The sequence below is a fragment of the Pristiophorus japonicus genome, chromosome 2 (assembly GCF_044704955.1).
Source record: "Pristiophorus japonicus isolate sPriJap1 chromosome 2, sPriJap1.hap1, whole genome shotgun sequence".
Classification (NCBI taxonomy): Eukaryota; Metazoa; Chordata; class Chondrichthyes; family Pristiophoridae; genus Pristiophorus; species Pristiophorus japonicus.
This window is the reverse complement of record NC_091978.1, coordinates 36,522,611-36,537,938: the sequence shown is the minus strand read 5'-3', so window position 1 is coordinate 36,537,938 and position 15,328 is coordinate 36,522,611. Positions and strand designations below refer to the sequence as shown.

The 15,328-nt window shown below is 45.7% G+C and overlaps 1 protein-coding gene across 1 annotated transcript in view; it reads left to right on the top strand.

Annotated features, from left to right (window-relative positions):
- The window catches only part of LOC139236716 (E3 ubiquitin-protein ligase RMND5A), an 80,167-nt gene that overhangs the window by 21,706 nt on the left and 43,133 nt on the right, over nt 1-15,328 (top strand). The window lies entirely within an intron of this gene.

Here is a 15,328-nt window from a genome sequence, read left to right as displayed (position 1 = left end):
GGTATCTGAAAACTGCCGCTGCAAAATATCACCAAATTTTCCGCCGACTGGTTTTCACTAAAAAAGGTGAAATAACATCAAAAACTCAGTTGTAAAATTGCCGAATTTCTAGCCCTAAGTCCGCTTGAACTTTTCTTGGTCTTGCAATTTTGTATTTACTTCCTTTTCGAGCAGACAGGAGAAATTGATGGTTGCAATAAACTATAGTAAAGTGTAGTTGCTAGTCCTGTGGCAAAATGTCCCATTTATCATGCCTAAAGATGCAGATTTCAATTCATACAAAAACATTTTTTGTCTAATATTTAGCTTGGTGTTGATTTCGTTAATTGTCATGTTGCATAAAGGGTTAAAAACCAGCCTCACTGTCAGAAGATTGCTCTAGCTCATTTTGTCACACTAGTTTGTCAATTTTTCTGAAAACAGCAAGTGTCCAATGGAAGGGCCAAGCCACTCAATTCAAATACAAAAATTTGTGTGATTTCTTCAGATGTGTTTTGATTTGCTCTCCCAAATTGAAAATGGAGTTGCAATTTGCATTCACAAAACCCTGGTCATTATTTTGCTATATTCATTAATTTGTCCTTTTCAAATGTGAAGCATTTAAGCAAACAACATTTTGTAATTTCTACGGTAAGGATCAAAGAATGACACAAATGTAATTCTAGCATAGCATTGGAATAAGAGTTGCAAATGATGTTATTTTCTACCTTGCAAGAAGCTAGTAAAGTACAAAATTACTGTTTAAGAAAAATGTTACTGCTAGTTTTCACTTGTTCAGTTCCTGTTTTGTAAAATTGTTGGCATTTAAAGCCTAAAACAAGGAAGCATAGTGTTATTCTTCTGCCTTCTCGAGACGAAAAGAATGTTGTGGGGGAAAAGGATAGATCCCGTACCTGAAATAATCTAAAATGGGTTCTGTGTTTGTTATCCTGGGCACATTATGGGCCCAAGTTTCGGGCCGCGCCGGACCTGGACACCCGTTTTTCGCACCAGAAAGTGTGCCTAAAAAAAACTTACAGATTCTCCGGCTCCCTGCAGGTCTTCTGCAGCTGGGTGCAGCGCAGCACAAGCTGTAGGGGGCGGGGCCTCTGCACAGTGGGCGCGCATGTGCAGTAGCTCCTGGCGCCCAAAACTGTGGGAGGGGCCCGAAGCACGCAGCCCCTAGCCCTGGTCGAATGGCCTCACTGGGGTTGCGTGAATAAGGCTCCTCCCACCCGACCCGACCCCAACCCGACCCGACCTCCGCTCCCCACCCCGGACCTCCGCGACTCTCTTCTCCCCCCCCCCCCCCCCACCGGACCTCCGCAACCTCCCCCCCGAGACCCGACGCCACCTACCTGTAAATCCAGCCCGAGGTCTTGGGCCCGTCCGTTCAGCCTCCTTCCCTTCCCTCCCTCCCTCCTCCTCCTCTCCATCCTCCTCTCTCCATCCATCCCTCCCTTCCCTCCCTCCTCTCTCCTTTCCTCTCTCCCTCCCTCCTTCCCTCCCTCCCTCCCTCCTTCCTTCCCTCCCTCCTCTCTCCTTCCTTCCCTCCCTCCCTCCTCTCTCCTTCCTTTCCTCCCTCCCTCCTCTCTCCTTCCTTCCCTCCCTCCCTCCTCTCTCCTTCCTTCCCTCCCTCCCTCCCTCCTTCCTTCCTTCCTTCCTTCCTTCCTGCCCTCCCCTCTCTCCTGCCCTCCCCTCTCTCCTGCCCTCCCCTCTCTCCTGCCCTCCCCTCTCTCCTGCCCTCCCCTCTCTCCTGCCCTCCCCTCTCTCCTGCCCTCCCCTCTCTCCTGCCCTCCCCTCTCTCCTGCCCTCCCCTCTCTCCTGCCCTCCCCTCTCTCCTGCCCTCCCCTCTCTCCTGCCCTCCCCTCTCTCCTGCCCTCCCCTCTCTCCTGCCCTCCCCTCTCTCCTGCCCTCCCCTCTCTCCTGCCCTCCCCTCTCTCCTGCCCTCCCCTCTCTCCTGCCCTCCCCTCTCTCCTGCCCTCCCCTCTCTCCTGCCCTCCCCTCTCTCCTGCCCTCCCCTCTCTCCTGCCCTCCCCTCTCTCCTGCCCTCCCCTCTCTCCTGCCCTCCCCTCTCCTCTCTCCTGCCCTCCCCTCTCCTCTCTCCTGCCCTCCCCTCTCCTCTCTCCTGCCCTCCCCTCTCCTCTCTCCTGCCCTCCCCTCTCCTCTCTCCTGCCCTCCCCTCTCCTCTCTCCTGCCCTCCCCTCTCCTCTCTCCTGCCCTCCCCTCTCCTCTCTCCTGCCCTCCCCTCTCCTCTCTCCTGCCCTCCCCTCTCCTCTCTCCTGCCCTCCCCTCTCCTCTCTCCTGCCCTCCCCTCTCCTCTCTCCTGCCCTCCCCTCTCCTCTCTCCTGCCCTCCCCTCTCCTCTCTCCTGCCCTCCCCTCTCCTCTCTCCTGCCCTCCCCTCTCCTCTCTCCTGCCCTCCCCTCTCCTCTCTCCTGCCCTCCCCTCTCCTCTCTCCTGCCCTCCCCTCTCCTCTCTCCTGCCCTCCCCTCTCCTCTCTCCTGCCCTCCCCTCTCCTCTCTCCTGCCCTCCCCTCTCCTCTCTCCTGCCCTCCCCTCTCCTCTCTCCTGCCCTCCCCTCTCCTCTCTCCTGCCCTCCCCTCTCCTCTCTCCTGCCCTCCCCTCTCCTCTCTCCTGCCCTCCCCTCTCCTCTCTCCTGCCCTCCCCTCTCCTCTCTCCTGCCCTCCCCTCTCCTCTCTCCTGCCCTCCCCTCTCCTCTCTCCTGCCCTCCCCTCTCCTCTCTCCTGCCCTCCCCTCTCCTCTCTCCTGCCCTCCCCTCTCCTCTCTCCTGCCCTCCCCTCTCCTCTCTCCCTCTCTCCTGCTCTCCTCTCTCCTGCCCTCCCCTCTCCTCTCTCCTGCCCTCCCCTCTCCTCTCTCCTGCCCTCCCCTCTCCTCTCTCCTGCCCTCCCCTCTCCTCTCTCCTGCCCTCCCCTCTCCTCTCTCCTGCCCTCCCCTCTCCTCTCTCCTGCCCTCCCCTCTCCTCTCTCCTGCCCTCCCCTCTCCTCTCTCCTGCCCTCCCCTCTCCTCTCTCCTGCCCTCCCCTCTCCTCTCTCCTGCCCTCCCCTCTCCTCTCTCCTGCTCTCCTCTCTCCTCTCTCCTGCCCTCCCCTCTCCTCTCTCCTGCCCTCCCCTCTCCTCTCTCCTGCCCTCCCCTCTCCTCTCTCCTGCCCTCCCCTCTCTCCTCTCCTCTCCTGCCCTCCCCTCTCTCCTCTCCTCTCCTGCCCTCCCCTCTCTCCTCTCCTCTCCTGCCCTCCCCTCTCTCCTCTCCTCTCCTGCCCTCCCCTCTCTCCTCTCCTCTCCTGCCCTCCCTGCACCCCCTCTCCTCTCCTGCCCTCCCTGCACCCCCTCTCCTCTCCTGCCCTCCCTGCACCCCCTCTCCTTCCCTCCCTCCCTGCACCCCCTCTCCTTCCCTCCCTCCCTGCACCCCCTCTCCTTCCCTCCCTCCCTGCACCCTCTCTCCTTCCCTCCCTCCCTGCACCCTCTCTCCTTCCCTCCCTCCCTGCACCCTCTCTCCTTCCCTCCCTCCCTGCACCCTCTCTCCTTCCCTCCCTCCCTGCACCCTCTCTCCTGCCCTCCCTCCCTGCACCCTCTCTCCTGCCCTCCCTCCCTGCACCCTCTCTCCTGCCCTCCCTCCCTGCACCCTCTCTCCTGCCCTCCCTCCCTGCACCCTCTCTCCTGCCCTCCCTCCCTGCACCCTCTCTCCTGCCCTCCCTCCCTGCACCCTCTCTCCTTCCCTCCCTCCCTGCCAGAAACACAGACAGTGAGAGACACTGACAGAGACACACTGTGGGGACTGTCCCAGCACGCTGTTGAAGGACACCCGGTGCTGCAGTCGGTCAGTAGAAAATGTTTTATTTATTGATTTTTAAAATTTTTAAAAATGTTTTAATTAATTTTTTTGATTGATTTATTGATGTATTTATCATTTATTATTGATGATGGCTCTTTATTTGTAAAACTGAAGTGTTTAATGTTTGTAAACTTCCCTTTAAATCCGAGCCCCCCCATTCCCTACGCCTAATTTGTAACCTACGCCTGATTTTCTAAAGTGTAGACAAGGTTTTTTCAAACGTACAAAAATCTTCACTTACTCCATTCTAAGTTAGTTTCGAGTAAGTTTTCACTGCCGAAACTTTGAAAACAGGCGTAAGTGGCCGGACATGTCCCCTTTTGAAAAAAAAATTCTGTTCCAAAGTGAAACTGTTCTAACTGACTAGAACTGGAGCAAACTAAATGCTGAAAATTTGAATTTCTAAGATACTCCATTCTACACCAGTTGCTCCAAAAAATCAGGAGCAACTGAGGCCGAAATTTGGGTCCTATAAAACTTACCTCTATAAGCTTTGGAGGCAGTTCAGAGAAAGTTCACTAGGTTGATTCCGGGAATGAGGTGGGGGGGTGGGGGGGGGGGGCGTTGACTTATGAGGAAAGGTTGAGTAGGTTGGGCCTCTACTCATTGGAATTCAGAAGAATGAAAGGTGATCTTATTGAAACGTATAAGATTATGAGGGGGCTTGACAAGGTGGATGCAAAGAGGATGTTTCCACTGATAGGGGAGACTAGAACTAGAGGGCACGATCTTAGAATAAGAGGCTGCCCATTTAAAACCGAGATGAGGAGGAATTTCTTCTGAGGGTTGTAAATCTGTGGAATTCGCTGCCTCAGAGCTGTGGATGCTGGGACATTGAATAAATTTAAGACAGAAATAGACAGTTTCTTAAACGATAGGGGGTTATGGGGAGCAAGCGGGGAAGTGGAGATGAGTCCATGATCAGATCAGCCATGATCGTATTGAATGGCAGAGCAGGCTCGAGGGGCCTATGGCCTACACCTGTTCCTATTTCTTATGTTATTATCTAGATAAGTAGAAACTCTTTCAAAGATATAGGAAGCTAGGGCCAACCTACAAAAGTAGTCTGAAAGGCAGATCCAAAAATATCTGGAGCAGAAATGGTAAAAAGTAACAACTGCTTATGGGAACTTCTCTGCTATGAATGCAAGGTAAAAGTGGTGGGAGAAAGCCTGAATTATAATGGCACAAACATTAAATAAGCCATTAGAAATATATACGCATGGTTAATTGTAGTAACTCATATCCATTTATGCAGAAATTGAATATCATTGGCACTGCTACAAAGTATGTCCAGAATGATTTTTGTAAGCTGATCACTGCTGTTTTGGAGCAAAGGGGAACTAGGTAGCACAATGGATTAACGCACTCTACTTTTACCACTAAGAACCATATTTAAATTCAGCTAAAATTGATAGGTGAAAAAATGTCTTTGTTGTAAGGGTTTGAATGTGGAATTAATTTTGTGAGTTTCAACTGGCCTCAATTTGATAATTATTTTCAACAAGGAAGGACGATGGATTGTTGCTACAGGACAGGGAAACATCCCCAATTATCTTTATAAGCAAAATACTGCGGATGCTGGAATCTGAAATAAAAACAGAAAATGCTGGCAATCTCAGCAGGTCAGATAGCCTCTGTAGAGAGAAACCGAGTTAACGTTTCGGGCCGATGACCCTCTGTTTCTCTCCATAGATGCTGCCTGACCCGTGGAGATTTCCAGCATTTTCTGTTTTTATTAGCTTTTTATGGTGGGTGGTCTTTTGAGGTTGGAGTTGAGGCATTCTGTTGCAGCAGACTGAAGGACGTTTTGCTCTGCTTCTGACTTGTACTATTTTATCTGGGTGTCCAAGTGGAAAAGTATACAAGGACCTAGACCTAAAGCACACTTCATAGAATGATACAGCACAGAAGGAGGCCATTCGGCTTATAATATCTGTGTTGCTTCTTTGAAAGAGCTACCCAATTAGTCCCACTCCCCTGCTCTTCCCCACAGCCCTGAAAATGTCTCCTTATTTCATTCCAGTTACTTATTCAATTCATTAATTCCATTCCCCCCCCCCCCTTGTTACTAGATTCTGAAAATTGTTAATTTGGCCCCATTACAATAATATAAGGCAATTTGTTCATAATTGATAATGCTGGAAATGAAAAAGAGAAACCTTGAGGCGATTTAGTTAAAATGTAAATGGTTGAGGTGAGTTGATGAAATTGATGTTGACATAGTTCACTATGGTGAAGGATTCAGATACCAGGACAGTTAGAAAGATGAGAAGTAGGGTGATACCTTGCTACTCAATGTAAATGAGTTGCGGAAGAGGTTACCTGGGAAGATGAGTTTGACACAATTGGATATGTTTCTGGAGAGTGAAGTGTTTGAGAGATTATATTTAGTTTGTAGAACTCTTGCATTTGAGTCGGAAGATTGTAGTTCAAGCCCTATTCTGGGGCTTGAGTGCATGATCTAGGGCAATATTTCAATGCAGCACTGTATATTGTCAAAAGTGCTATCCTGCAAATTAATCATTAAAGAGACTCTGTCTATTCTGCTGGTTCACATTGACATGGCACTATTTGAAGAGTGGGAAATACTCTTGGCGTTCTAGCCAACATTCTTCCCTCATCTCATTGTTGTTTTGGGATCTTGTTATGCACAAAATGGCCATTGGATTTTCCTGTACAAAAATAATTGTATGTGAAGCACTTTGGAATGTTTCTAAGTAATGTGATAAGGTGTTTGATAATTGTAACGTAGGTGGGCTTGATCTATTTTTTTTAAAAAAGGACAGATTTGTTGGGTCGAATGGCCTTTTCTTGTTCCTCTCAATTCATGGTTATAGAAATGAAGATTTGATTGCATTAAAGGGAAGACTCATGCTGAGTTATGATGTGCCCTTGAAGTCCCGTAACCTACAGGGCTACGGACCAAGAGCTGGAAAGTGGCATTAAGCTGGATAGCTCTTTAATGGCCCTGAAATTCCATTTTGTCCTTCCCGGGGACATTTTCGAGAAAAAATACGCACCTACCTTAAGCTGCTGCCCACATTCGACTTTCCGATGCTTCCTTCGACTGTGATTCGCAGTGCGTGCACGCTGGGACGTGCGCAGGCCTGGAGCTGGAGTCACATGACTCTGGGCAGCCAATCAGGTAAGGTATCATAGTAATAGGAGTTCTGTAATGTCCTAAACTCCTATTACATTGAGAGTGAAGCAGCCCCAAAAACCCAAAACACAGCCCCAAACACCCAAAACACTAATAAAAAAAAAAAGAAAATATACACTACATTCATTTAAATTAAAGTTATTAATGTCTTTAAAAAAAAAATCGGGAAAATATATATTAAGTTTTTTAAAATAAACTTACCGTTGTGGGGGGGGTGGTGGGGTTAATGATAAAATATGTTTTCATAACTTTATTTTTATGTTTTGTGTTTTTTAAAACACTTGTGCCTGTAAAAGTAGGCTATACGCCTGTTTTTAAGGCGCAAGATTTTTGAGGACATTTGTATGTGTAAATATCGGAAACTTGCACTTACAAATGTCCTCGCTCCTGATCTGCGGATGATCTGTCAAGCCAGAAATCTGACCATTCGGAAAAGCCGGTTTTCTGCGCATTGCGTGGCGAAAACTAGCTTTTCCGATGCCTTCCCGGGTCCGTATGGAACTAGGAACGTTGGAATTTCAGGGCCAATATTTTAAATGGTCCTGAATTTGTGTCCGCAGTGAAGCAGAGACGTTTGCCACTGGCCCCAAAGAAAGCTGCCCACAAAGATCTTGTGATCTGTGGCGAGAAGTTCGGCTTTTCCAACGTTCTGTTGAGATCAGTGCAGTTTAGTGGGAAATCCATAGCGCGAGCTGCTGAGACGTCAACAAGCTGTCTAAGCAGCCACTCACAATGTCGAATTCTCACAGACCAGGAACCAGCTCCTTTTATTCTGACTTTTCAAAAGTGGTAATTTTTATTAAAATGTATAAATTTGACATTCTACAAATATTATTAGTTTTTTAGTGCCATAACCTTTGTTTCACAGTCAATATGCCGTTAAAACCCCAGTTACACCTAATCCAACAAGGCCTAACTTTTAAAGGGATATTTAACAGCGAAAGTAGATGGGCTGATGTTTTCGTCAGTTTCACTGATTGCTGGATCTGTGTTGGGGAGGTCAAAGCGCAGTCAGTGTCGGAGCAGTAACTGACTGCAACTTCAGCATTTCCGCGATAGGATCATCATCATAGGCGGTCCTTCGAATGAGGATGACTTGCTTCCACATGAGTTCACAGATGTTTCAATGAAGGACCTAATATTCCAGTCCTGAACTCCAATTGAAAGGGTGGAAGATGCCTGTGCATTGGTTTTTTTAACTTGCGGTGACTGTTTTTTAACGTGTGGTGACAGAGCAGCCACCACACGGGCTTGACAGAGCTAGGTCTTTATCCAGTAGGAAAAGTTAACCAGGACGACTGGAGACCTGCTCTGTTGCACAGACCTAATGCACATACATATCGCAGTGAGGGTGGGCCCGTGCTGCCCCTGGGCCCCGTACCCTCATTTGCCACTCTTCCTCCACAATCTCTCGCCGCTCCTCCTCCACGATCTCTTGCTGCTCATCCACCCCGAACTTCCCGCTCCTCCGTTGTATCTGGGCCCCGCCAATGTTCCTGCCCACGCTCCAAACGGTGACCTGGGTTTTGATGATGTCACCCAGTCATCCACCTCGAAATCGTCGCACACAGAACATTCGGCTCACCTGGTCCATGCCAGTGTTTATGCTCCACACCCACCCTACTTCAATTATTCCTATCAACATATCCTCCTATTCCTTTCTTCCTCATGTGGCTTCCCCTTAAATACATCAATGCTATTCACCTCAACTACTACTTGTGGTAGTGAGTTTCACATTCTCACCACTATAGGTAAAGATATTTTTCCTGAATTTCCTCCTGGATTTATTAGTGACTATTTTACATTCATGGCCTCATAAATATGATGAGATTTGGTTGAGCTGATCAGTTTATTGTTGAACTTTGTCTTTTTCTCCTGATGAAACATTACTCAGCCCCTGTACCCGTGTTATGGGATCTGGGGGAGATTAGGTTGTTAAATAGACCCTGTCCGCACAATGTAAAAGAGCGTTGTTTTAGGAACAAGTATTTCTGTAGAAGCATTTCATCCATTTTACATATACAGATTTTTTTTAAATTCATACTTGTGCTGTAAGCATCACTGGCAAAGCCATCATATATTGCCAATTGCCAGTTTCCCGTTGAGAAGGTGGTGGTGGTGAGTCGCCCACTTGAACCGTTGCAGTCCGTGTGGTGAAGGTACTCCCTGCAGAGGTGTTCAACACCTCCGCAGGTCGGGCTATAAAAGAGCTGAAGTGGGGGGCCCAGGAACATCGTGGCCCCCCCTCCCCCCCGACCTATGGGAGAACATCTCCACAGGTCGGGCTATAAAAGACCACTACAACTTCCAGCGCGAGCTGCTCCAAGTGTGCGACAATTTCAGGGATTATAGTATCAATCACTTTGGAACTGGCCAGAGAAACTGCGCCCCAAATCTTCATTTATGGGGACTTTGTGACGACGACAAACATCCTTATGGACAAATACAAATCATATCCCATATCATTGGGTCATGCCCACTAATTAAACTATCTGGTGACCTACACACTGGTGATGACAGTGTCCTAAAATCGCTGGAATTATGCATCGTCTGCAAGTGATAAATGGCAAATAATTTGGGGAGACACCAGAACTGGTTTTCAGTCTGTCTTAATGATGATGACGTAGATGTGACATGATGCTAAATGTGCAACTGAGAACTAGTGGAGGATGCAATCCAGCATGCTGACAGATTTCAATTTAACACACTTCCTGCCTTGCTGTTGGATAGTGTTTGGTTTGTGTGCTCCTGTATGCAAGAACAACAAATCGAACTGAAGCATTTACAATTTACACAGATGTTTTTGCTGGCCCTCTGATTAAAATGCCTAACATTCAGCCAGCAAAGTAAGACTGCGGGATACTCAGCTGATCACTTAGACAGATACTTAAAAGGACAAAAATAAAATACTGGGATACTGGAAATCTGAAATAAAAGCAGAATATGCTGAAAACACTCAGCAGGTCAGGCAGCATCTGTGGAGAGAGAAACAGAGTTAATGTTTCAGGTCGATGATTGACCACCAGCTCTGATGAAAGGCTATCGTATGCACGGAAAAGGATCCTGCCTGTTGGCTAATGATTTAAATCATATCACATTTAGAATTAATGTCTGACCTTCCTCCTTGCATGAAATTCTAATGCCTCGAATTAGAGTCAGAAAAGGACTGTACCAGCACAACAGGGACCTAATAGGGTGAATTTATATATGAACACATTGACGCATTTGTATGTCGTTACTCTTATTTTGACGCTGGTGTTCATCCATTGAAATTAAACCGGTTAATATCTCCACTTATTGGTGGACATGGAATGTCATGCAAAAGTCCTGGAGTAAATTATAAATGCTTTTTATCATGGGATAGGGGAGGGAGAGGAGCTGTGCACCAGTTCTACTTTTCAGCTAAATCAAAGGGATTTCTGTTGTGTTCGCCCTGCAGAACAGTCCACATATCATTACATTTGAAGTTTAACCCACAGCGTTCTAGGTTTGCTGTGCCGTTTCTGACCGATATGTTGAGCCTATGGACTGCTGTTAGCTGCGTGATTCTGGACACGGGAATCTACTTGTACTCTCTAGCTCATCTTTTGGAAATAGGACATTCAAGGACTCCAGTAAGTGATGCATATGTGACGCAGTCGTAACTAAACGTGCTACTGGCATCTAGTGGAGGACAATTAATACTACACCAGCCTCCACGATAGGATGCGCATGTGCTAAATCCTGACGTTGCAGTTAATTTCAAAGGGCATTGTAAATGGCCTTTCTTGCAAGAGGATTTGAGTATAAGAGTAAAGATGTTTTGCTGCAATTATATAGGGCCCTGGTGAAGACCACACCTGGAGTATTGTGTACAGTTTTGGTCTTCTCACCTCGGGAAGGATATACTTGCCATAGAGAGAGAGTGCAACGAAGGTTCACCAGACTGATTCCTGGGATGGAGGGGGATTGTCCTATGAAGAGAGATTGAGTAGTCTACGCCTGTATTCTCTAGAGTTTAGACGAATGAGAGGTAATCTCATTGAAACATACAAAATTCTTACAGGGCTTGACTGGGTAGATGCAGGGAGTACGTTTCTCCTGGCTGTTGAGTCAAGAACCAGGGGTCACCGTCTCAGAATAAGGGGTCGGCCATTTAGGAATGAGATGAGGAGAAATTTCTTCACTCACAGGTTGGTGAATCTTTGGAATTATCTACCCCAAAGGGCTGTGGAGGCTCAGTCTTTTAGTATATTCAAGACAGAGATCGATAGATTTTTGGATATTAACGGAATGAAGGGATATGGGGATTGTGCAGGAAAGTGTAGTTGAGGTCGAAGATCAGCCATGATATTGAACGGCGGAGCGGGCTCAAGGGGCCGAATGGCCTATTCCTGCTCCTCTTTATTATGTTCTGTTATTACCCACCATGTGTATTTTCCATTCCATTGTTGTATTCGCCTTTTATTCTTTCACTGATGTTATACTATCTACTATATTAAACATGCCTGGTATTGCTTTAAAAAATAAAACAATGAAGAATGACTGCTATCTTTAGTAGATAAACTCCCGAGAACCTGTTGATTGAATTACTGCCATGTAACTCTCTGCTAATTGTAACTCTGCCCTCCATAGGAGATGTTTATTCTTGTTTGCCAAAGCTGTTTATTTTTACAGTGGAGTCCCACCCTGGGTGAAGGCAGATGGCTTATATAAAATTTGAGGCATCTTGCATAATTTATACAATTACAGGTGCAACTATACCATCATGTGCTGCCAATCTATTCTATTATACTAACCAATGTCATCCTTGGGAATGTTGAATCTATTGGTATCAGTATGTTACAGGAAACATTGTACTAAAGCCAAGATATTGCTTCTGTTACTGTGTTAATTCAGCACGTCAAATTGATATCCCGTGTACTTCATTCTGGTGTTCTTTCCAGATACAACATAAGTTTGAAAGAACAACATTTACAATTGGGCTGCTGAGGTGTTTCTCACAATTCACTCAGCACTAAGCTTTATCATAATACAAGTTGCGAGATTGTATAATGGTGAACATAAACTGCAGTTCCCACCACTTATAACGGGTGTGTTCTTGCGAACGTGATTGGCCCTCTATACACGATGGCCGGTGTAACCTGGCAGCCAAGATCCTGGGGGAGCAGTAACAGCCCATGCTATCTTCACCAGCTTTTCAGATTTACAATCCACAGTTTTGAAATAATCTACAAAGCACAATCGGTAGTGCAGGCCTGCAGTCTTCTTGCATCATTTAATCCAATACACTGAGAACCTCTGATCCAATACTATGCAATTCAAAAAGGTGGTTTCATTTTTATATTGACAAAATCTTGAATGCAGATAAATGGCAAAACAACTGTCATGAAGAAAACATTTATTCAACTTATGCATGTGCTATAGCTAAAACATCAATTAATTCATCTATTTTAACTAGTGGTTAAAGTGCTTTTATGCTTTCATGTTAAAACATAGATTATCGATTTTCGAAACCACTCAATTTCAATTGTAATTTATTTAGAGCACTTGCAGATGTAAACATCGTAGCTGAGAGAAATGTTACCATATATCATAGAATCATAGAAATTTATAGCACAGAAGGAGGTCATTTCGGCCCATCGTATCTGTGCCGGCCAACAAAGAGCTATCCAGCCTAATCCCACTTTCCATAGCCCTGTAGGTTACGGCACTTCAAGTGCACATCCAAGTACTTTTTAAATGTGATGAGGGTTTCTGCCTCTACCACCCTTTCAGGCAGTGAGTTCCAGACCCCCACCACACACTGGGTGAAGAAATTTCCCCTCAAATCCCCTCTAAACATTCTACCAATTACTTTAAATCTATGCCTCTGGTTCTTGACCTCTCTGCTAAGGGAAACAGGTCCTTCCTATCCACTCTATCTCGGCCCCTCATAATTTTATACCCCCAATAAGGTCTCCCCTCAGCCTCCTCCTTTCCAGAGAAAACAAACCCAGCCTATCCAATTTTCCTCATAGCTAAAATTCTCCAGTCCAGGCAACATCCTCGTAACTCTCCTCTGCACGGGAGACGGTATAATCACATTTTTCCTGTAATGTACACACTACTCTAGTTGTGGCTTAATTAGTGTTTTATACAGTTCAAGCATAACCCCTCTGCTCTTGTATTCTATGCCTTGACTAATAAAGGCAAGTATTAACCACCTTATCTACCTGGCCTGCTACCTTCAGGGATCAATGGACATGCACTCCAAGATCCCTTTGTTCCTCTACACTTCTCAGTGTCATACCATTTAATGTGTATTCCCTTGCCTTGTAAGTCCTCCCCAAATGCATTACCTCACATTTCTCCGGATTGAATTCCATTTGCCATTGTTCTGTCCACCTGACCAGTTCATTGATATTTTCCTGTAGTTTACAGCTTTCTTCTTCATTATCAACCACACAGCTGATTTTAGTATAATCTGCAAACTTTTTAATGATATCCCCTATATTCAAGTCTAAATCATTGATATATACCATAAAAAGCAAGGGGACCTAGTACCGAGCTCTGTAGAACCCCACTGGAAACAGCCTTCCAGTCACAAAAACACCCATCAACCATTACCCTTTGCTTCCTGCCTTTGAGCCAATTTTGTATCCAACTTGCCACTTTGCCTTAGATTCCATGGGATTTTACTTTCGTGACCAGTCTGCCATGTGGGACATTTTCAAAAGCCTTGCTAAAATCCATATACATTACATCAAACGCACGACTTTCCTTGTTACCTCCTCAATTTTTTTACTGAATAGCTTTCAAATCTGGGCTATTTATTACAGCCGATGGACTGAAGGCACACACTCACTAGAAAAGTAAGAGTTCGCTCATTAAGGCGGCTATTTTAAGAATTTTTAAATTACATTCAAGGCACTTTAAGATGAGTTATTTACTTGCGTTTGTTCTTGCAATTCAGTGAATTTTAATGAGGTGGAAACTAGTGAGTCAACACAGTCATTTCTGCCTGAAAGAAATGGAGCACTTAAGACGCTATAACCAGCAACTTTGAAATTGATAATGCAAATGGATAATGGTTATCACTTTTAGACCGATGGGAGATTACCGTTTTAAATGTGAATGTTTTAAATGGAGGGGACAGTATTCCATTTGTCAGATATATTGTTGCAATTACATACCCGTAATGAGTTCTAAATTATGGTAGGACAATCGGGTAGAGGTTGACTTGAAGGAAGAAAACTTGAAGGAAGAGATTTTCTTTACATTTTCTATTTACCAAGGAAAGAAATTGAAGAGCAACTCCTGTCTGGTGTGCTTGTAATTGCTTTTTTTGGTATTAGACACCAAAATCAAAAATAAAGCAAACAAATATTTCTAGTAGAGCATAAAATAAGTAATGTTCTTGAAGTTCTGTACATTTCTCTGTACCTATCTTGTGATCACTACAAGACCTGGACAGCATCCACACATGTCAGACAATAACCATCTCCAACACGAGAGAGCATAACCATCTCCACTTGATATGAATAGGCCATTGTACCCCTTGAGCCTACTCCGCCATTCAATTATGTAATGGCTGATCTGCACCTTGACTCCACTTTCCTGTCTTGCCCTGTATCACTTGATAGCGTTACCTCAGAAAAATATATCTACCTCTGCCTTGAAAGCTCCAATTGTCCTCGCATACACAGCCTTTTGGGAGAGGAGAGTTCCAAATTTCTTCTACCCTTTGTGTGGAAATGTGCTTTCTGATTTCGCTCCTGAAAGGTCTGGCTCTAATTTTAAGATTATGCCCCTTTGTGCTTGACTCCCCCCATTAGAGGAAATAATGTATCTATCTTATCAAATCCTTTTAACATTTTAAACACCTTGATCAGATCACCCCTCAGTCTTCTGTACTCAAGGGAATACAAGCCAAGCCATTCAACCCGTCTCCATAATTTAACCCTCTAAGCCCGGAATCATTCCGGTGAACCTTCCCCCCCCCTGCCCCCAAGGCCAATATATCCTTCCTGAGGGGTGATGGCCAAAACTTAACAGAGTATTAGAAGGACAAAAGAAGCAGGGACATGGAAACACCATCACTTCCAAGTTCCTCTCCAAGTCGCACACCATCCTGACTTGGACATATATCCTGTTCCTTAATTGTCGCTGGATCGAAGTCCTGAAACTCCCTTCCTAACAGTATTGTGGGAGCATCTGCAACAGTTCAAAGAAGCCCACCACCACCACCTCGAGGGCAACTAGAACTGGGCAATAAGTGCTGGCCTTGCTACCAACGGCCACATCCTGAGAATAATTTTTTTTTTTAATTAACTGAAGAGGGTGCACATTGAGAGCATTAGTTTGGATATAGTTAAG